We start from the raw sequence: 23,963 nt of genomic DNA, 5'->3' as shown, positions 1-23,963 counted from the left end.
CCTCCACCTTGGGGGTGCCCAGGAGTGGATGCCTCACAGGGAAAGCCAGGATGGGTTTCACAGCGGTATTCGTACAAGCGCCTTGAGACCCTTGCGGGTGAGTAGTGCGCTATACAAGTATCAATTTACCTTTGTTTGACATGTAATCATGCTATGCCCTGCAGTGCCATCTATATCAGATTAACCTCTGTGAACTATGTAATTATAATGTTTTGCCCATATCCTGCTAAAACTCCAAAGGCTACTCACCTGCTGACCCTCCAGATTTTCCATTTGTTTAGGAATGTAATTGCTACAACTCCCTTACATGCCTGGGGCAGGATAAAGAGTATATACGTAGTGAAGTAAGACCATTCTAGCAGACTGCCTCATTCAGTTGCTAAGACTTCTCTGTGACGTAGTCTCACCTCATTTGAGGTTAATAAAAATGTACTTTTATATTTCAGCTTCTGTGCCAATTTCTTCTTTGTTAGTTTGAAAGGACCAAGTATCCGTGAGACCCCTGAGAAGGATTTTTGATTACTTCAACTCAGTGCATGCTGTCAGTCAGCAGAGGTCCAGGCATTGGCTCAGTGCATCCTGTCAGTCAGCAGAGGCCCAGGCCATGGCTCAGTGCCTACTGTCAGTCAGTAGAGGCCCAGGCCATGGCTCGATGTGTGCTGTCTGTCAACAGAGACCCAGGCCCAATGCATGCTGTCAGTCAGCAAAGGCCCAGGTCCAGTGTGTGATGTCAGTCAGCAGAGGCCCAGGCCATTGCTCTGTGCATCCTGTCAGTCAGCAGAGGCCCAGGCAATGGCTTGGCGTGTGCTGTCAGACAGCAGAGGCCCAGGCCCAGGGTGTGCTGTCAGTCAGTAGAGGCCCAGGTCCAGTGCATGCTGTCAGTCAGCAGAGGCCCAGGCGTGGCTCAGTGCATCCTGTCAGTCAGCAGAGGCCCAGGCCATGGCTCAGTGACTACTGTCTGTCAGCAGAGGCCCAGGACATGGCTCAGTGCATGCTGTCAGTCAGCAGAGGCCCAGGCTATGGCTCGGTGCATGCTGTCAGTCAGCAGAGGCCCAGGCTATGGCTCAGTGCATGCTGTCAGTCAGCAGAGGCCCAGGCTATGGCTCGGTGCATGCTGTCAGTCAGCAGAGGCCCAGGCCATGGCTCAGTGCATGCTGTCAGTCAGCAGAGGCCCAGGCCATGGCTCAGTGCATGCTGTCAGTCAGCAGAGGCCCAGGCTATGGCTCAGTGACTACTGTCTGTCAGCAGAGGCCCAGGCCATGGCTCAGTGCATGCTGTCAGTCAGCAGAGGCCCAGGCTATGGCTCAGTGACTACTGTCGGTCAGCAGAGGCCCAGGCCATGGCTCAGTGCATGCTGTCAGTCAGCAGAGGCCCAGGCTATGGCTTGGTGTGTGGTGCCAGTCAGCAGAGGCCCAGCCCATGGATCAGTGCATGCTGTCAGTCAGCAGATGCCCAGGCCATGGCTCAGAGCATTCTGGTAGTCAGCATAGGTCCGGGCCATCTTAGTGCGTGCTGGCAGTCAGCAGATGCCCAGGCCATGGCTGAGTGCATCCTGTTAGTCAGCAGTGGTCCGGTGATGGTCGCCCAGACCACGGCTCAGTACATTCTGTTAGTCAGCAGAGGTCTTGAAGAGGACGTCCATTCCAAGGCTTAGTGCATCCTGCTAGTCATCAGAGGTCCTGCTGTGGTCGCCCAGACCAAGGCTCAGTGCATCCTGTTAGTCAGCGAGATCCTACAGTGGTCGTCCAGACCATGGCTCAGTGCATCCTGTTAGTCAGCAGCCATCATGCGGTGGTCGCTATGGCTCAGAGCATCCTGTCAGTCAGAGAGGTCCTGCGGTGGTCACCCAGGCCACGGCTCAGTACATCCTGTTAGTCAGCAGAGGTCCTGTGGTGGTCACCAAGACCAAGGCACAGTGCATCCTGTCAGTCAGCAGAGGCCCAGGCCATGGCTTGGTGTGTGCTGTCCATCAGCAGAGGCCCAGGCCATGGCTCAGTGCCTGCTGTCAGTCAGCAGAATCCCAGGCCATGGCTCAGTGCCTGCTGTCAGTCAGCAGAGGCCCAGGCCATGGCTCAGTGCATCCTGTCAGTCAGCGAGGCCCAGATCATGGCTCAGTGCATCCTGTCAGTCAGCAGAGGCCCAGGCCATGGCTCAGTGCATACTCTCAGTCAGCAGAGGCCCAAGTATTAGCTCAGTGCATCCTGTCAGTCAGCAGAGGCCCAGGCCATGGCTTGGTGTATGCTGTCCATCAGCAGAGGCCCAGGCCATGGCTCAGTGCCTGCTGTCAGTCAGCAGAGGCCCAGGCCATGGCTTGGTGTATGCTGTCCATCAGCAGAGGCCCAGGCCATGGCTCAGTGCCTGCTGTCAGTCAGCAGAGGCCCAGGCCATGGATCAGAGCATACTCTCAGTCAGCAGAGGCCCAAGTATTAGCTCAGTGCATCCTGTCAGTCAGCAGAGGCCCAGGCCATGGCTTGGTGTATGCTATCCATCAGCAGAGGCCCAGGCCATGGCTCAGTGCCTGCTGTCAGTCTGCAGAATCCCAGGCCATGGCTCAGTGCCTGCTGTCAGTCAGCAGAATCCCAGGCCATGGCTCAGTGCCTGCTGTCAGTCAGCAGATGCCCAGGCCATGGCTCAGTGCATCCTGTCAGTCAGTGAGGCCCAGATCATGGCTCAGTGCATCCTGTCAGTCAGCAGAGGCCCAGGCCATGGCTCAGTGACTACTGTCAGTCAGCAGAGGCCCAGGCCATGGCTCAGGGCCTGCTGTCAGTCAGCAGAGGCCCAAGCCATGGCTCAGTGCCTGCTGTCAGTCAGCAGAGGCCCAGGCTTGGCTCAGTGCATCCTGTTAGTCAGCAGCTGTCCTGCGGTGGATGCCCAGGCCACGGCTCAGTTCCTCCTGTTAGTCAGCAGCGGTCCTGTGATGGTTTCCCAGACCACGGCTCAGTGCATCCTGTTAGTCATCAGAGGTCCTGCGGTGTTCGCCCATACTACTGCTCAGTGCATCCTGTTAGTCAGCAGAGGTCCTGCGGTGTTCGCCCAGGACAAGGCTCAGTACATTCTGTTAGTCAGCAGAGGTCCTGCGGTGTTTGCCCAGGACAAGGCTCAGTACATCCTGTTAGTCAGCAGAGGTCCTGCGGCAGAAGCACAGGACAAGGCTCAGTACATCCTTTTATTCAGTAGAGGTCCTGCGGTGTTCGCCCAGGACAAGGTTCAGCGCATCCTGTTAGTCATCAGAAGTCCTGCGGTAGTCGCCACGGCTCAGTGCATCCTGTTAGTCAGCAGCCGTCATGCGGTGGTCGCCACGGAATAGTGCATCCTGTTAGTCAGCAGCAGTACTGCAGGGGTCGCCCAGACCACGGCTCAGTGCATCCAGTTAGTCAGCAGAGGTCCTGCGGTGTTCGCCCAGGACAAGGCTCAGTGCATCCGGTTAGTCATCAGAGGTCCTGCGGTGGTTACCACTGCTCAGTGCATTCTGTTAGTTAGCAAAGGTTCTGCAGTGGACGCCCAGGCCACTGCTCAGTGCATCCTTTTAGTCAGCAGCGGTTCTGGGTTCTGATATGGCCATCCAGACCACGGCTCTGTTACTCCTCTTAGTCAGCTGAGGTCCTGTAGTGGTCGCTCGCGCTGCGGCTCAGTGTATCCTGTTAGTCAGCAAGATCCTGCGGTGCATGCCTAGACCAAGACTCAGTGCATAGTGTTAGTCACCAGAGGCCCTGCAGTGGTTGCTCACGCAATGGCTCAGTGCATGCTGTCGCTCAACAGAGGCCCAGGCCATATGCGGTATGCAGACAAAATATCGATTTTTAAATATCGACATACAATAATGTCGATGTTTAAATATCGAAGGGACATAATATTGAAGGTAAGTTATATCGATAGATTTAATATCAACATTAGTAATATTGATGTTTTAAATATCGATGTTAGTAATATCGATGTTAATAATTTCGATGTTACTAATATCGATTTTTATGTTATTTTTATGTATATTATTATGTATTTATTATATTTTTAATTTATATTTAAGTAATTTAATTACATTTTGTATTTTAGTACTGTAGCGGGTTGTGGGTTTATAGGGTAGTAGGGTGGGAAGTAATTTAATTATACTAAATTAATTATTAATTATTAGTAATTATAAATAAATTTTAATGAATTGGTAATTAATTTTAATTAATTGGTAATTTATTTTTATTAGTTGATTAATTGATAATTATGTTCTGTAGCGGGTTGTGGGTTTATAGGGGGATAGGGTGGGAAGTGATTTAATTATACTAAACTAATTATTAATTATTAGGAATTATGAATTAATTTTAATTAATTGGTAATTAATTTTAAATAATTGGTAATGTTTTTTATTAATTGATTAATTGATAATGATGTTCTGTTTCAGCTTTTGGGTTTATAAGGGAATAGGGTGGGAAGTAATTTAATTATACTAAATCAATTATTAATTATTAGGAAATATACATTAATTTTAATGATTTGGTAATTAATTTTAATTAATTGGTAATTCATTTTTTAATTGATTAATTGATAATTATGTTCTGCAGTGGGTTGTGGGTTTATAGGAGAATAGGGTGGGAAGTAATTTAAATGCAATTAAGTAATAATGTTTTTTAATTATTGTTTTGGTAATTATATTATTGTTAATTAATTATTAATTGGTATTTAATTGTTATTAATTGGTATTTATTATTAATTTTTTTTTAGTTAATTATTTATTGCTAATCATGTTTTTATTAATTATGTATTGGTATTTGTAAATGGTATATATTTATTTAATAGTTACGTTTTTTTATTATTTTAAAAAATAAATTTATTTAAAAGTATGTTATTTTTACCCCTACTCTATCCTACACTTTCCCTACTGTTGCACTCTCTGGAGTGGGAATAGTAATTTTTACCCCTACGCTATCCAATGCTTTCCCTACTGTTGCACTCTCTGGAGTGGGAATAGTAATTTTACCCCCACGCTATCCAGCGCTTTCCCTACTGTTGCACTCTCTAGAGTGGGAATAGTAATTTTTACCCCTACGCTATCCAACGCTTTCCCTACTGTTGCACTCTCTGGAGTGGGAATAGTAATTTTTACCCCTACGCTATCCAACGCTTTCCCTACTGTTGCACTCTCTGGTGTGGGAATAGTAATTTTTACCCCTACGCTATCCAACGCTTTCCCTACTGTTGCACTCTTTGGAGTGGGAATAGTAATTTTACCCCTACGCTATCCAACACTTTCCCTACTGTTGCACTCTCTGGAGTGGGAATAGTAATTTCTACCCCTACGCTATCCAATGCTTTCCCTACTGTTGCACTCTCTGGAGTGGGAATAGTAATTTTTACCCCTACGCTATCCAGCGCTTTCCCTACTGTTGCACTCTCTAGAGTGGGAATAGTAATTTTTACCCCTATGCTATCCAGCGCTTTCCCTACTGTTGCACTCTCTGGAGTGGGAATAGTAATTTTTACCCCTACGCTACCCAATGCTTTCCCTACTGTTGCACTCTCTGGAGTGGGAATAGTAATTTTACCCCTACGCTAGCGCTTTCCCTACTGTTGCACTCTCTAGAGTGGGAATAGTAATTTTTACCCCTACGCTATCCAACGCTTTCCCTACTGTTGCACTCTCTGGCGTGGGAATAGTAATTTTTACCCCTACGCTATCCAACACTTTCCCTACTGTTGCACTCGCTGGAGTGGGAATAGTAATTTTTACCCCTGCGCTATCCAACGCTTTCCCTACTGTTGCACTCTTTGGAGTGGGAATAGTAATTTTACCCCTACGCTATCCAACACTTTCCCTACTGTTGCACTCTCTGGAGTGGGAATAGTAATTTTTACCCCTACGCTATCCAATGCGTTCCCTACTGTTGCACTCTCTGGAGTGGGAATAGTAATTTTTACCCCTACGCTATCCAGCGCTTTCCCTACTGTTGCACTCTCTAGAGTGGGAATAGTAATTTTTACCCCTATGCTATCCAGCGCTTTCCCTACTGTTGCACTCTCTGGAGTGGGAATAGTAATTTTTACCCCTACGCTATCCAACGCTTTCCCTACTGTTGCACTCTTTGGAGTGGGAATAGTAATTTTACCCCTACGCTACCCAACATTTACTTACTTTTTAAAATTTGTTTTACATTTTTAATAATTGTTATTTATATTATTATTTTATGTGTATAAATGTATTTGTAAAGTATTATATTTTTATTTATTTATAAGTTATAAAAATAGTTTTTTAGAGTTAATAATAATGAAGTATATACTATGTATTATATCTATATTATTATTTGTTTTTTATTAAATTAATTATTAATTTTAAATATTATAATATATATTTTAACTATGCTTATTACATTTATAAGTAATATTTTGTGTATATTGCATTTTTTAATAAAAGAAAACAATCTTTTTTTAACGATAGTTTGGACATTTTTTTTTTCCCGATATTTTTGTACGTACCTTGTTAGAGATAGGATGTCGATATTTTTGTAATCGATACTTTTGTTGCAATATTTTTGTAGGTAGATATTTTTGTAATCTATATTTTGTCAAAGATCCGGCCATGGCACAGTGCATCCTGTTAGGCAGCTCTGGACATCACTCAGTGCTTGCTGTCAGTCAGCGTAGGCCCATGCCATTGCTCAGAGCATGCTGTTCATCAGCAGAGGTCCAGACGATCGCTCAGTGCATACTGTCAGTCATCAGAGGCCGAGGAAAAGGCTCAGTGCATCCTGTTAGTCAGCAGAGGTCCTGCAGAGGATGCCCATGCAAAGCCTCAGTACATTCTGATAGTCAGCAGCAGTCCTTCAGTGGTTTCCCAGGCCACTGCTTAGTGCATCCTGTTAATCAGCAGAGGTCCTGCGGTGGACGTCCATGCCAAGGTTTAGTGTATCCTGTTAGTCAGCATCGGTCCTGGGGTGGTCGCCTAGTCTAAGGCTCAGTGCATCCTGTTAGTCAGCACAGGTCCTGTGGTGGTCACCCAGGCCACGGCTCAGTGCATCCTGTTAGTCAGCAGCGGTCCTGTGGTGGTCACCCAGACCACGGCTCAGTGGAGCCTGTTAGTCAACCGAGGTCTAGCAGTGGTCACCCAGACCACGGCTCAGTGCATCCTGTTAGTCAGCAGTGGTCCTGCGGTGGTTGCCCAGACCACGGCTTAATGCATCCTGTTAGTCGGCAGTGGTCCTGCGGTGGTCACCCAGGCCACGGCTCAATGCATCCTGTTAGTCAGCAGAGGTCCCACAGTGGTCGCCATGGCTCAGTGCATGCTGTGAGTCAGCAGAGGTCCCACAGTGGTCGCCATGGCTCAGTGCATCCTGTTAGTCAACAGTGGTCATGCGGTGGTCGCCCAGACCACGGCTCAGTGCAGTTAGTCAGCAGTGGTCCTGGGGTGGACGTCCATGCCACGGCTCAGTGTATCCTGTTAGACAACTGAGGTCCTGCAGTGATTGCCCAAACCACGGCTCAGTGCATCCTGTTAGTCAGCACAGGTCCCGCAGTGGTCGCCATGGCTCAGTGCATCCTGTTAGTCAGCAGAGGTCCCATGGTGGTCGCCACGGCTCAGTGCATCCTGTTAGTCAGCAGAGGTCCCACAGTGGTTGCCATGGCTCAGTGCATCCTGTTAGTCAACAGGGGTCCCGCAGTGGTCACCATGGCTCAGTGCATCCTGTTAGTCAGCAGAGGTCCCGCAGTGGTCACAATGGCTCAGTGCATCCTGTTAGTCAGCAGGGGTCCTATGGTGGTCGCCACGGCTCAGTGCATCCTGTTAGTCAGCAGAGGTCACACAGTGGTCGCCACGGCTCAGTGCATCCTGTTAGTCAACAGGGGTCCCATGGTGGTCGCCACGGCTCAGTGCATCCTGTTAGTCAGCAGAGGTCCCACAGTGGTCGCCAAGGCTCAGTGCATCCTGTTAGTCAACTGGGGTCCCATGGTGGTCCCACGGCTCAGTGCACCCTGTTAGTCAGCAGAGGTCCCACAGTGGTCGCCATGGCTCAGTGCATCCTGTTAGTCAACAGGGGTCCCATGGTGGTCGCCACGGCTCAGTGCATCCTGTTAGTCAGCAGAGGTCCCACAGTGGTCGCCACAGCTCAGTGCATCCTGTTAGTCAACAGGGGTCCCATGGTGGTCGCCACGGCTCAGTGCATCCTGTTAGTCAGCAGAGGTCCCACAGTGGTCGCCACAGCTCAGTGCATCCTGTTAGTCAACAGGGGTCCCATGGTGGTCGCCACGGCTCAGTGCATCCTGTTAGTCAGCAGAGGTCCCACAGTGGTCGCCAAGGCTCAGTGCATCCTGTTAGTCAACAGGGGTTCCATGGTGGTCGCCACGGCTCAGTGCATCCTGTTAGTCAGCAGAGGTCCCACAGTGGTCGCCACGGCTCAGTGCATCCTGTTAGTCAGCAGAGGCCCCGCAGTGGTCGCCATGGCTCAGTGCATCCTGTTAGTCAGCAGAGGTCCCATGGTGGTCGCCACGGCTCAGTGCATCCTGTTAGTCAACAGGGGTCCCACGGTGGTCGCCACGGCTCAGTGCATCCTGTTAGTCAGCAGAGGTCCCACAGTGGTCGCCACGGCTCAGTGCATCCTGTTAGTCAGCAGAGGTCCCGCAGTGGTCGCCATGGCTCAGTGCATCCTGTTAGTCAACAGGGGTCCCATGGTGGTCGCCACGGCTCAGTGCATCCTGTTAGTCAACAGGGGTCCCGCAGTGGTCACCATGGCTCAGTGCATCCTGTTAGTCAGCAGAGGTCCCGCAGTGGTCACAATGGCTCAGTGCATCCTGTTAGTCAGCAGGGGTCCCATGGTGGTCGCCACAGCTCAGTGCATCCTGTTAGTCAGCAGAGGTCCCACAGTGGTCGCCACAGCTCAGTGCATCCTGTTAGTCAACAGGGGTCCCATGGTGGTCGCCACGGCTCAGTGCATCCTGTTAGTCAGCAGAGGTCCCACAGTGGTCGCCACAGCTCAGTGCATCCTGTTAGTCAACAGGGGTCCCATGGTGGTCGCCACGGCTCAGTGCATCCTGTTAGTCAGCAGAGGTCCCACAGTGGTCGCCAAGGCTCAGTGCATCCTATTAGTCAACAGGGGTTCCATGGTGGTCGCCACGGCTCAGTGCATCCTGTTAGTCAGCAGGAGTCCCGCAGTGGTCGCCATGGCTCAGGGCATCCTGTTAGTCAACAGGGGTCCCACAGTGGTCGCCACAGCTCAGTGCATTCGGTTAGTCAACAGGGGTCCCATGGTGGTCGCCACGGCTCAGTGCATCCTGTTAGTCAGCAGAGGTCCCACAGTGGTCGCCACAGCTCAGTGCATCCTGTTAGTCAACAAGGGTCCCATGGTGGTCGCCACGGCTCAGTGCATCCTGTTAGTCAGCAGAGGTCCCACAGTGGTCGCCAAGGCTCAGTGCATTCGGTTAGTCAACTGGGGTCCCATGGTGGTCCCACGGCTCAGTGCATCCTGTTAGTCAGCAGAGGTCCCACAGTGGTCGCCATGGCTCAGTGCATCCTGTTAGTCAACAGGGGTCCCATGGTGGTCGCCAAGGCTCAGTGCATCCTGTTAGTCAGCAGAGGTCCCGCAGTGGTCGCCACGGCTCAGTGCATCCTGTTAGTCAGCAGAGGTCCCACAGTGGTCGCAATGGCTCAGTGCATCCTGTTAGTCAACAGGGGTCCCATGGTGGTCGCCACGGCTCAGTGCATCCTGTTAGTCAGCAGAGGTCCCACAGTGGTCGCCACAGCTCAGTGCATCCTGTTAGTCAACAGGGGTCCCATGGTGGTCGCCACGGCTCAGTGCATCCTGTTAGTCAGCAGAGGTCCCACAGTGGTCGCCAAGGCTCAGTGCATTCGGTTAGTCAACTGGGGTCCCATGGTGGTCCCACGGCTCAGTGCATCCTGTTAGTCAGCAGAGGTCCCACAGTGGTCGCAATGGCTCAGTGCATCCTGTTAGTCAACAGGGGTCCCATGGTGGTCGCCACGGCTCAGTGCATCCTGTTAGTCAGCAGAGGTCCCACAGTGGTCGCCACAGCTCAGTGCATCCTGTTAGTCAACAGGGGTCCCATGGTGGTCGCCACGGCTCAGTGCATCCTGTTAGTCAGCAGAGGTCCCACAGTGGTCGCCACGGCTCAGTGCATCCTGTCAGTCAGCAGGGGTCCTGCAGTGGACTCATGCCCAGGCTCAGTGGTGTCAGCCAGAAGAGGCCTGGCGGTCGCCCAGGCCTTCGGGTGGTAAAGTCACATTTAGTTCCTGCAGCATGTTATCCTCCAACTCAACATATCTTCTTTCTCCTCTCTACCCCTGGTACTCAGTTCTTCCATGACATGCTCTCCCTCTTCCCTGTACATACTCCTGAGATATCTTCATATCCCTCTCAGATCTCCCTCCGCCGCCTTCTGTTCCCCTTAGACCTCTAGTTACACTCTCCAGGAATTTAAATGTTTAACATTCCCTCTCAAAGCTCCCTCCTCCCTCTTACATGCACAGCCTCCTGAGATATAAGACATCGCTCTTCATGCCCCTCTCCCATCATTTCCTCTGACATCATCAAACAAACATATTAGAATGCTTATTGTTGCTGAATACACGGCCCTTTACGTGTCCCTTTGGTAATTGTTCACCTAGTTGATATTGTGCATAGTTCAGGTCACACACGGATGATGTCAGAACCTTTTACACTCTATATCTAGCTCCTTTATCCCTCTTCATTGCAGATGCCACTGGCATATGAGCATGTCAATCACAGATCTCCTGCCCCCGCCCTCTGCTGCCACCTCATACTTCTCCTGAAGGGTTTAAATCTCGCCCTTTCAACTCACTCTCCTCCCTTCTCCACAGGAACAGACTAGGAACCAAATGCAGCCCTGGCAACAACTGTTCAAACCACCATGGAGTGAACGTTGGGACTGTGGTAAGAGGGGGGCTCATGTCTCTCCAGAAGGGTCTGTTCCCTCCAGAAAGCGGTACTTTGTATTTTACTGCAGTTTTTCTAAAATACGATGTAAATGCCTCATCGATTCCCTTGTATTTGATGAGTACCCCAGATATTAAAATACTATAAAATGGATGCTAATAGAATAACAATGTTTCATACATTCTTATTGTTCTCCCAACATGTTTCGGCCTATTTATGCTGTCATATCATGTCAAAGACCTTCTTCATGTCACCTAAATCTCTGGATAGTATTCGATAACCTGAAACACCAAAAGAGAAGACCAGGTCAGAAATGGTGTACTGTCCTGTATAGTGTGCGGAAATCACACGGGCACACATTGTGAAAAAGAAAAGAGTCTTTACTGCGCTATAGGAGTCCCATCAGACCACCCATTATGGCGGCATATCATCATATGGGCATTAGTGGTCGTTCCAGGCATCACCTGGATCAATTCATGGCAGTGCATGAGTAGAAAACGACCAATATAGCCACAGTAATGCTCGAAGAAAATCATATAGAAAATCGTGCAGTGCTATTAAAGATGTGCTAACTAAAATTAACTACCCAGATAACTAATCGTAATTGGTCTGGGTGTCAAGATTAAAAACACGCCTGGTAGTGAGTGAATGGGACTACCTTGTGGCGATGTGCAAGTGGTCGACTAGTTTCAGCTAACAGGAGAATTACTCCAGCTTTCATCAGGACCTAAAAAGATCAAAAATGCAAAGCTACTGCAACCCAAGTGGGGGGGTATATACACATGTGAGAGAAGATATGTTAAAACAATAACATGTAGTATACTCATGGAATTCATGTCTCCCCATTCAATTGGAACCCCAGTATCCACTGCTCACAGGAGAAGATCTTCTTCCCAGCTTTGTGTGGGTGAAGACCTCACCTCGCCCGGCAACTGCTCGGGAAATGGAGGCCCCGCTCTATCCGTCGTTACCTCACGTCTAAATCCGAGCGGAAGGGGAGGCTCGGATTTAGACGTGAGGTAACGACGGATAGAGCGGGGCCTCCATTTCCCGAGCAGTTGCCGGGCGAGGTGAGGTCTTCACCCACACAAAGCTGGGAAGAAGATCTTCTCCTGTGAGCAGTGGATACTGGGGTTCCAATTGAATGGGGAGACATGAATTCCATGAGTATACTACATGTTATTGTTTTAACATATCTTCTCTCACATGTGTATATACCCCCCCCACTTGGGTTGCAGTAGCTTTGCATTTTTGATCTTTTTAGGTCCTGATGAAAGCTGGAGTAATTCTCCTGTTAGCTGAAACTAGTCGACCACTTGCACATCGCCACAAGGTAGTCCCATTCACTCACTACCAGGCGTGTTTTTAATCTTGACACCCAGACCAATTACGATTAGTTATCTGGGTAGTTAATTTTAGTTAGCACATCTTTAATAGCACTGCACGATTTTCTATATGATTTTCTTCGAGCATTACTGTGGCTATATTGGTCGTTTTCTACTCATGCACTGCCATGAATTGATCCAGGTGATGCCTGGAACGACCACTAATGCCCATATGATGATATGCCGCCATAATGGGTGGTCTGATGGGACTCCTATAGCGCAGTAAAGACTCTTTTCTTTTTCACAATGTGTGCCCGTGTGATTTCCGCACACTATACAGGACAGTACACCATTTCTGACCTGGTCTTCTCTTTTGGTGTTTCAGGTTGTTGTCAGGGGCATGAGTTGACAGGTCATTAAAATATTTCCCCTTTGACCCTCCATATGTTTTTTTAGTATTCAATAACACCATGCAATTACATAAGGCAGAAGGCTCTCATACATGATCCGGAACTTGCTAATTCTCACATTAAGGGCATTTTTGTAATTCGGACATGATGAGGGAGCATTTCTCAGTTGTTACACATTCATGAAGCATTGAATGCGGCTGGCACACCATGGTCCTCCCATTGTGCAGTCACAGGGCCTTCAGGGATAGACCACAGTAGCCTGTTCAGCTCTGAAAGCAGCCACTAGACTGACCAGTCATGAAAATACCAGACTTCCCAGCTGGCCAGCTGAGCCCTTCTTTATATACACATTCTGAAGATTTAACCTCAACCAGCAGCCAGTGAGTGCCTGAAAGTTGATGGTTTTCACAGATATGCAGTGGATAGATGACTAATGCACCACTACCACCCCTCCACCTCTTTTCTCCTCCTGATCCTGGTGTATTATGAAGTAACCAGGGGTAAGAGGAGGTCTAGTACTGGTTATGAGCAGTCGGTTAGACAGACTTCCATCAGACACAGCAGATCTGGGGTTTCTGAGATCAGCAACTTTGAGATTTGTACACAGTGTTTGGTCACTGCTCCATGTGATAGAGGAGCGCTCCCTGTTGGTCAAAGCTGGTGAAACAGGAACTAGAATGAGGTGAAAGGATCTGGTTCCAACTTTGTGGCGCGGTCAGTCATTTCTGTATTTCACAGTGACTGTCTTTTCTGATGTTAATTGGGTCAAGTCAGGGCCATCCTCGTTATGCAGCATGAATTCTTTTTATACAAATATTGTTGTTTTTGTTCCTATTTAAAAAACAGTTTTCATCATCTCGGGCCAGTAGTATAGCCTCATGGCTCACATGCCCCTGCTGTGACATCTGGACAAGTCACTCTAGCTTCTTTTCTATGCTTCACTTTTATGTTCACGGTGGCGTTGGCTCAACATCCTGCGATTCGGGGCAAATCGCTTTGGTGCGTATTATTTCTTTTCGCCCTTGCAAGGGTGACCCAAAAGCTAAGGTGGGTTTATCAAGCCGCACGAGGTCACCTTGCGTGGCCGTGCATGGCTTGGTCAATCCAGAGTTACAAACCGCTGCGTTGCGTTACTCTGCCCCAGGGAGGCGTTCCGTGGGCGGAGCGTGGCTGTTCCCACCCACGTACCCACTCATGGATTTTTGGGCACATTTCGAGATTTACCAACAATGCTAAACCTGGAAATGCGTCAAAATGCTACGCCTCCCGGGTGAAGGCTCCACGAGGAGAAACATGCGTACTTCTCCTTGTCGCGCCTCTCCTGCGAGGCGTAGCGTGTTGACGCGTTTCCGGTTTTCCAGTGTTTTTCCTCTCTCCATATCTGCTGCATTCTGCTTGACACATAAAAGAGGAATCTGTCTCAGGGGATTGTTTTCGTGCAGGAAGACCCCCTTCCTGCACACAAACGATCCTGCTTCCAGCGCAGGCCCTCCTGCGCGCTGGAAGCGCCCTGCGCCTGCGCACTGGCAGTGCCCTGCGCCAGTGCGTGGAAAAGACAGACCTGCGCTCCATAATGTGAAACACCGCACGCACTGCCTGATGTCTTAATAAAGATGTCCCTTAATCTCCCTGTGCCAAAACAATGACCCTGGCCTTGTGTAATGTAATCTGGGACTCATGTAAAGCGCTTCAATGCCCTTGGGCCGAGTTGGCGCTTTACGAAACTTCCAAAAACACATAAAAAGTGTCATGACCCGGGGAGAGGTCACGGCAGCCCCCTCCGGGAGGGAGGTTTCCTTGGGCCTTGCCTCTTGTCTGAAGTCTCAGTCCCCCCTCCCCCCCCCCCCCCCCACCCCCAGCAGCTGCCCCCCACGTGCCCCCCGCCCCGGCAGACAGCTGCTTTAGCCCCCCCAGGGCTCACCCTGCGCCCTGGGCCGGAATGCGGCCCGGTCCGTGGCAGCTCATAAAACTCCCCTAATGAAACGGTGATGACAGCCGAACTTACCACGTGCCCTGTGGGCAGTGCCCGTCATGAGCTGCCCCCAGGGGGGGCTGCAGGGCTTGGCTTTCAGTCTATGAGGCTGGATTCCTCCGGCTCCCACGGGGCCCATTGAAGGAGCGGCCAAATGCCGGGACCCCCACCGTGTGTTCATGAACCTGCCACGGGGTCGTGTCGGGTGTCACGGGGGCGCTGGGCACGCTGCCAGGGCCTGCAGTGTCAGCTAAAGGCTGTGGGTGCCGCTTCCGGCCGCCTTAGCTACTCACTGCTCGAACCCAAGTGAGGAAGAAAAGAGAAAAGAAGGGATCTGCCCAGGATCACACCAGGCGTGAAGCGAGAAAGCATGAATCGAACATTTCTACTCTTTAAATAGTAGATATAAAAAAACTCTACAGAAGCATACCAGTGGCAATAACATAAAACCACAACATAACGACCAGTGGTTAAATTAAGACTCATATATAATAAAAGAGTGTCTGAACTCACCAATGCATGGATGCAGTTCTTGGGAACAAACACCTTTAAACATTTTTACCCACACGTGACAGTAAACACAGATCTGTTGATGGGGTTTTCTGATAAAAGGATACACGTGTTAACTTAGGAGCAAAGAACCCATCCCCTGATTGAGGCGCTGTGTGAACGCAGCTCCAAAAGGGGGGGGGGGGGGGGGGGGGGGGGGGTTTACTGACCCAGCCTTCGTCCTGCTTGTGGTAAATAGAAAAGAAGCAACCAGGCTGCATGCGCCGGCCCTGTCGTCTTTTTTTTAAAATATATTTTATTGATTTTATAGCAGAGGAAAGTTGCACAATAAGGGATACATACAAGAATTACGTATTTTACAATACAGCAGTTCATCAAAGGACATAAACAAAAAAGGATAATAAACGGTAATTAATATCTAAACAACATAATTATATCCAGTTTGTTATAGGTGACCATAATTTTTGGCCAAAGATCTTTCTTTTCCGACCCTTGAATTTATAAACTGCATTTTCCAATCGATAGACGCTTAACAGTTTGGATTGCCAATCATGAAACGTTGGTGGGTCGGTATCGAGCCACCGCAAAAAGTTATACAAAAAAACGGAATGCAGACATAGCTATAAATAAAAAACCTTCTTCATCAGCTGTCTTGTCTATTTGTTCGGTTTGAATTCCAAGTATTACTAATTCAGGTGATAGAACAACAATCGATTCCAGAATGATATTTAGAAAATCTTGCACTTTGGTTACAAATTTGGTTAATTTCGGACAACAAAAGAACATTTGGGTTGAATTAGCAGCCAAAAACCCACAAGGACTACAGTCAGCACCCTTCAAAGCTTTAGCCTGCCCTGTCCCCACTGTCCAGGTGCTTTTATATATTTTATAAGCCTGTCCTGATCCGTTACCGACCCACCACATTTTCAAGCAGGTTTTTCACCTAATTGAGCTACACCCCTCCCCCCAAAAGTCATGTATTTCGCCCCGTTGGAGACAGTACTTTTCAAAGCTGCACTAAACGTTGAGCTGCATGTCGTTTGCATTGGTGCTTCCAGGGTGTGTTTGCACAAGTGGGGGGGTGGTCTTCCTGCAGGCACTGACCTCTCCCGATGATAACCGCCCCATCAGTATGAGGACCCCTTCCTTTTACCCTCTGGCCCCCAAGTAACAATTGTGGGCCAAGGATGGCTCCAGGGTAGCCAAAGCCCAGTTGCCCCCAGTCATTGTTCTACCCCGGGCTATAGGACAGCTCGAATCCAACCTCATGGTAAACCACCAGCCACTGTGCCCAGGACTCAGTTTAGGAGTAGTAAAGTTAGGACTCCTAAACTGAGAAAAATCCCAACTTTAAGACTTTCGGTATTCACAGAAGGCACTTACTCATTTCGGTATTCACAGAAGTTAGGAGTCCTAACTACTCCTAAACTGAGAAAAATCCTAACTATAAGACTTTCGGTATTCACAGAAGGCATTTAGGAGTCCTAAAGTTAGGACTCCTAACTTCTGTGAATACCGAAATGAGTAAGTGCCTTCTGTGAATACCGAAATGAGTAAGTGCCTTCTGTGAATACCAAAATGGTAGTAAGTTTAGAATGTTGTCTTAAGTTAGTTCTGTGAATAGGGCCCTAATTGTTTATTTGATCCTATAGCTGGTAATATAAAAACATGGGGAAAAGAGAAACACAGGTTAATGTGTGTGTGTGTGGCACAGTCAGAGATGGTTAGTAGATGAACGACCTGAACCAACCAAACTTGAGAGGGATGTATCCGATCCAAGATGATGCACTAAATCTTTAGCTAAAATTTCAACATCAGAATTTATTAATAAAATTGGTCTATAGCTAGAGCACTCAAAGGGATCTTTACCTTGTTTAGGAAGGACCATAATACGGGCCCCGGAGGGTAAATGTTCCAAAAGTAGAGCCTCATCGAAAACAGAAACAAATATTGGGACAGTTTGGTATTTTGGTAATATTATTAAATTCAATAGTGAACCCGTCCTTCCCCCAGCGCTTTACCAGAAATCAAAGAAGCAAATGCCTTAATTACCTTGTCACTTGTAATACTCCCTTCTAGCTCATTTCGCTGTTCCAGTGACATCTCTACAGCAAGGGACCAGCAGAAGGAAATATCAGAGGTAGAGGAAGAACTTTCAGATACTTCTAGTCTTGCCCCCGTAGCCCCTTCTGAAATCTTGCGCAGTACTCTTGCCAAATATTTGCAACTCTTCTACAGATACCATCCATCAGATTCGTCTTAACATCCATTCGCAGGCCCCATTTAAAAAGCCAACATATTCACGTGCAGATACACGGAATCATGATCCACTTTTAGGAACTCACTGCTGACGAGTTGTAAATGCCTGCTACTAACTGCATATCAGGGTCTCCTACAGACACATTCTCACACGGAACCTACCCAACTCCAATAGTTTGACTAGACGTGATAGAAACCACACCGTCGCTTCTCACCATTATCTTTCCAAGTCTCTCCGCTAGTCCTGGGCACTGGACAGTGGAGGTGCTCACATTCTCCCTGTGTCGTGGTGAGCCTCAGCTAGGCCTACCAGTGCTAAGGGTTCGACCTTCTCTGCACAAGTCCTCAGACCAATAGGAAAGAAGGTTTGAACGGAAACTACAATACAAAACAGAGCTCTTTATTAACCTCAAGAGGTGGAACTACATTCACAAAACACCCTTCGGTAGTGTATGAAATAGCACACTGAACAGAAGGAACATGGACCTTTTATACCCACACAGGGGCTCAAAAGATGGTGGTATAAGTACAGAAGAGAAGGTTTACATACAGAAAAGGTCATAAAGAAATGCACAATCAATAGTAGGGTGGAGCTTAGCAGTATACTAATTACGGTAAAAATACCCTGACAGTTACAATCTAGAACATGTGTGAACAGTTACAATCTCCTCTGCACATGTGCAGAGTAGCAGAGCCTAAATATAGTCTGTCTATAAGCAGAGTACAAGAGCAAACGACAGAAAGGAAGGACAGAGCACGTGGTGAGCAAATGGCAGACAAGATGACTGCCGAATACTAAGCATGGGCGAATTTTGCGAATCTGGCGTTCGCGACTTTGCGTATTTGCAAACTCGCAATCCGCAAAATCCGCAAATTCTCACGAATTTGCAGAATTTTTTTTTGTGTTCGCAGGGGTTTCTGCCAGTTCGCGAGGGTTTCGTACCAGTTCGCAATTGGGAACTTACTTGTCGGCTCGCAACGGTCGCGACTATGTTGTTTCTACGTCTGGTTCATCATCACAGGTTCCCAGCACCCTCTGTTTCACCGCTGCCACCCTCTGTTTCACCCATGCCTCTGGTTCATCATCACTGTAGATTATGGGGGGGGGGGAAAGCAAGCACACCTGCCCTGCTTCAACTGACATGAATTAATTTGGGGTTGATTTATTAATGTGTCACTGTTTTAAAATTCCAATCTGGCACCTGCTTCCTTATCTGTAATTTGCTTTCTGTTGCAGTGCAACTTTTTTTTCCAGGACCTTTGTGGCCTATTGTAGCTATTCTATGAGCCTGCTGTGAGGGTCAGAGCAGGGTCATACAATTGTTACAACTAGCAACTGAACTCTGGAGGGGCCCCAGTCAGGAAGCACTACAGGGAATGGTTACTATTACTAATGATGAGTTTGAATTTTGCACCTGCTGAGTGCTTTCAGTTTTGCAAAATTCGTTTTTCTGCAGAACAGCAACTGTAATGCCCCAAACAAACATAGGCAACTGAACTCTGGAGGGGGCCCTCAGGAAGTACTACAGGGAATGGTTACTAATGTTGAGCGAACTTTTGCACCTGCTGAGGGCTTTCTACAGAACAGCAACTGTAATGCCCCAAACAAACTTACTTATGAAAGCTGATTTCTAATCCAAAAGTGATCCAAAGAGAGTCAAAAGGCCTAAAATCCAAAAAAGTGCAGGCAAATGTCAACCTGAGGAGTTATTCTGATAAAAATCATCATTTTCAGAAGGTCTATGCTGCTTGCTAGTGGATTTCTTGTGCAGAATTGCAAATTTTGTAATTTCGCGAGTGCGAGATTGTTGCTGCCCGCCGCACCTACATGTTCGCAATTGCGAACTCTCGTGATGCGTCGCCAAACTCCCGCGAGATCCCGCAGCAAGATCCAAAATGGCGCAGAACTCGCAAAATATCGAGAAAAACAACTCGGCAAACGCTGAATGACGGTAAGTGAACGCCGCACGCCGCAAAATTGTATCACCAAGAAAAAAAATCCGCTGCGTGCGAATTTGCGGATTTTCGGTATATTCGCGAGCGTTCGCGAATTGCAAATTTACCGAAAATCTGCAAAATCCGCGAGTGGAACGGATTTTCCGCCCATGCTTACCGAATACAAGATGGCTTCAGCTAAATGCTAACCTCGATCGCTGCCAAATTACAACAGACAACCTTTTTAGCATTAGCTGAAGACATTTGTTTATTTGGGATAATCTAAATTCATATCTTGTACATTAATGTTCATCATTTCAGTGACCTCTTTAGCATACGTTGGGCTTTTATTTCTGCAACATTTCGCTTGGCAGGTGTACAAGCAGAAATGCGGACGGAGCAAAGCATTGGACCACATTGTATACATGCACAGCATGTAAATAGTATCACTAGTATTATACATAGGATGGTCAGTAGCTTCCAGCCCCAAGTGACAAAGAGTGTCCAAAACCAACTGGCAAAAGTCCAGGTGCCAGTCTCTAGGTGAATTTCAGAGGAAATATTATTCAGTTTAGAGATTGCATCAAACACTGAAGGTGAGTGGTCCGGAATGTAGACACAGCAGCTGCTACCGATGATGCGACATGCACCACCTCGATCAACTAGAACCACATCTAAAACCATATGATTTTGGAGTGCTACAATCCTTGCAACTTGCAGCTCTTCTGTAATGTGTCCAAGTGCCATAGCTGTCTGATTGGTAACAGCTTCCACAACGTGAGTCAATTGTGTGGAGAACGACTGCCAAGCACTTCCGTCTGGATTTTCGGTTTGTGCGAGTGCGGAGAGCAGTGCTTCAGATCTCGAAGCTTTGGAGTGCGGGAGCGGGACGGGAGTGAGAGCGGGACGGAATACACCTGAATTGGTCCCAGCCACGATTTCCAGCCACGACCCCAGCTACGGAGTATAGGAGTCGTCCAACTGCAGTAAACTGCCAAGAACCTGCCGTGACCTCGCTCCCCGTGAAAGCTGAGTCCCTGCCCCCCCCCCTGCGGAAGCGGAGCAAGAGCACAAGCACTGGCACGGGCACAGATCTCTGTTGCAAGCCAAGCAGTAAAGGGCAACAATAGAAGGTGGAGCGGCCAGAGCTAACCAGAGCTAACCGGCATCACCAGCGTTATCAGCCAGCCGCAGTAAAGTGGCAGTGGAGCATCAGCACTATCAGCGGCATTGGATGCGAGGTGAGAGAGCAATTTGAAGTGCCCAGTCTACCCTGTCATTTGCGATCGGGTTGGGCCCCTGGCCAGTGATTTGCCCCATCAGCAGCCACCCCTAAGCCCTAAACCACGGGGCTAGTTAGTGCAGGGATGTATTTACCGAAGCACAGCCATAAAAGAGATCAACAGGTGTTAGTGTTAGAGGAAGTTAAGGAAGTGCACTTTGGCTGCCAGCACCCGGGTGTGTGCAAAGAAACACAGCGCCGTGATTCTGCACAGATGCAATCAGGTACCATCCGCCAGGAGCCCATAGCAAGACCGTGAAGGAAACAAGGAAAAAAAAACAAAAAACAAAAACTAAAAGAACAAGAGGAGGAGGTCTCAGAAACCAACATCGGGGAAAACGGAGTGGGTCACATGGACAGGCTGGTTTCAGTCCCAACTGAAGGACCAGGTTTTTAGAACCTAGCGGCGCCAGGGAAAACGCCCGATGCCTTCGAGTTCCCCTGCATTGGCAAACAGAGACACAGGACGCTTCTTGATGATGTCAAAGACCAAATTTTATTGGCTGCAACCAGGAACAGAGATCTACGAAGCACACCACGGGTGGTTCGCTAGAGACTGCACAAATTCAAGGAGCGGAGCAGGGTCTTAACAAGGAACTTGCTCAGCGAGGTCAGCCTCGGGCAAGGGAGTCAGTTTGGCCAGGTCATTCAGAAGTCAGCTAAGGTGTACGTGTCCCAAGGACTCGCTTGGTCGTACTCATCAGCCTATGTGAGGGCAACCACACAAAATGGCTGCCGTTCACATAATGGAACCCGAGGGTTCAACAAAATCCCTAAATACGTAGTGTTCTCATTGATCGATTAATGCGAAAACACTCGTACACACCGCACGCGTGATTTGCGGTCCGCTGACACCAAAATCGTCTATTTCCGACGACCTTTATTGAACGGGTTCGGAACCACCGAACCTCAGACCCTCATACTACGGAACTACAGACCCTCCTTTTGCCCTTACATAGGCAACAAACCCAAACTCATGTCAATCTGAATCTGGATCTATATTCATCAGATCATCAATATGTTGCTGTAGCATCATCCTAGTGCTTAGTACCTCTCTCTGGACAGGTCTCCTTGCACACGAAGTAGCACAAAGGCCACAAATAGCAGGAGCACACTTTACACAGAGACAGAACAGGAAAAGGATAGCTAAGACCATCCCAATAACCAGCAACATTTTCCATCCCCAAGTGGATATCAATCTCCAGAACCATCCCATCAACGATCAATCTCCTTTATCTAAATGGACAGAATCAGAGATCTTATGTAGCTTGGAAATGGCCTGGAAGACTGTCGGAGCGTTGTCTGGAATGAAAACGCAGCAGCTCGATTGAAACAGTTTACATACTCCACCTCGGTCTGCTAGTATGACATCAAGAGCAACCCTATTCTGAAGTGTCATAAGTCTATCCGACTGGAGCTCAGCAGTCAAGTTACTAAGGGCACCGGCAGTTTCGACTATGGTGGACTCAACCACTCTCGTCAACTGGCGAATATTCCTGCTGTTAGCATTGGTCCCCAGAACGGCAGAAAACCCTTAAAGAAATCTCTCTACTCTTGCCCTGCAGTGTCTTCCTGACTGAAGACACCTCTATCAACTCTCGTCTTATGGTAATCTGCTGCAGCTGTAAAAGTGGGGGGCAACAGAAAGGAAACAAAACATGTGCCCGAAAAGTCAGGGGGCAACCATGTATACGCTTTGTCGTAGCAGACAAAATAAGTACCCTTAGCGGCTAGAAATGCTGGGGAAGTCCGAGACGTAAATACATAGGTGTCAGTACAAACGCTCTTCCCTAGCTGAGCTCTCGGATTCTTGCCATTACCCTGCAGACAATAGCGACCCTGATGGGGAACTATCCAAATTGGTGGAGAACTTTTCGCTCGCTGGTTAACACTCAGACTTACTCCATATCCAGTAACGTTCTAACCAATGTATGCTTGTGTCTCATCTCTCGGAATAGTCTCATACGAACTAATCCCTCTAATCATATCGACTATACCCTTAACCAGAGCACTATTCTTCGGGTTATCTTTCACTGAACGTTGGGGATAGACACTATGGGCATAGATAAACATTGTTCTGTAAGCCCAAATAGAACCATTTAAGCTAAAAGGCAAAACCAAGTACGGAATACCTTTATCGGTCGTATGGGGCATTAGACCACAAATCCAACAATTCGTTATATTCATCACTAACTGGTGTTGGTGCAAAAGTTGAATAAAGGAATTATTGGCAAATTCCAGTCGTCTAACTACCTCATGTTCAGGCAAAGGGTGAAAAGAATGAGAAGAAATAGTAGGTGTAGGTGTAGGTTGCACAGTGGGAATAAGCGTCACTTTAAAAGAGAATGTCACATAACCAATTAAAAATATCATTAAAGGGGGGGAGGAGCCAAGATGGCGACCTGAACGGACGCTCGATTCCCAGCTCCGCTGGCTAGTGCGTTCTGCACCCACATCCTGCTCGCATATCCGAGATTCAACAGCCGCGGACAGTAACCACGATCGCGCTGATGCTCTGGGTGTTTTTCCGGTGTCCCTGCCTGCCGGATTCCCGAAGATAGCGCCGTGCCGGGCGCTGGGCTCCATGGCCGCGCTCTGAGACCGGCGCCGCTCCCTGCCGTCGCGGACCCTCAGGACGGCTGCCGCCTGCTGCGACCCTGGGAATGCGATCATCCCTGTTTCTTGGAGCCGGTGCTGGGGACTTGGGACGAAATCTTAGAGCGGCACTCAACAGCCCCGTCTCGGTGGGCCGAAGTGTTGAGGAGCGGTGTTCGCTTCAGTTCTCGCTCCATTGGCCGACGCTGTAACTGGCCCGCGGCGGCCATTGGGCGGGTCGCCTCACGACTTGTCCGCTCGGCTCCCGCGACTATCCCCGAGTTCCTTGGGTCCACTGTGGCTTCATCCCGGTGTGCAGCCCCCTTCTTCCTGGATGCCCGAAATGGTGGCTGCCTCTTCCACAGCGCCGATGGCTGACTCGCCCGCTGGCGTTATTTCGCCACTCGATGGTGAACTGGAGGCTCCATTACAACACCCGCCGAGTACGGAGCGGCAGCCCAATGCTCAGAGGGAGCTGACATGCCGGGATATTGTGGATGCACTCGTGGAACTTAGGGTGGAATTGCGGACACTTTCTGCGCGGCTTGGGGACCATATGGACGGAGCGGTGCAACGGCTGCAACTGAACTGTGTGGCTGATCCCTGGCACGGTGCGAAATCGACCTTCCCAGCTGACACGGGCACGGAGGATACTGTGGCGCCGGCCGCTGCAGGTGAGGTGGCGATTGTTTCCCGGAGCTGCGATTCCGGCACAGAACTGCTTGGTGACTTTGCTGGGGATACATTGTTGCAGTTCCCTGCGGAACTTGGAACTTTGTTTCTAGGATTGAT

This window comes from Lissotriton vulgaris, chromosome 3_2, assembly GCF_964263255.1.
Source record: "Lissotriton vulgaris chromosome 3_2, aLisVul1.2, whole genome shotgun sequence".
Taxonomy (NCBI): domain Eukaryota; kingdom Metazoa; phylum Chordata; class Amphibia; order Caudata; family Salamandridae; genus Lissotriton; species Lissotriton vulgaris.
This window is presented reverse-complemented; position numbering follows the sequence as displayed.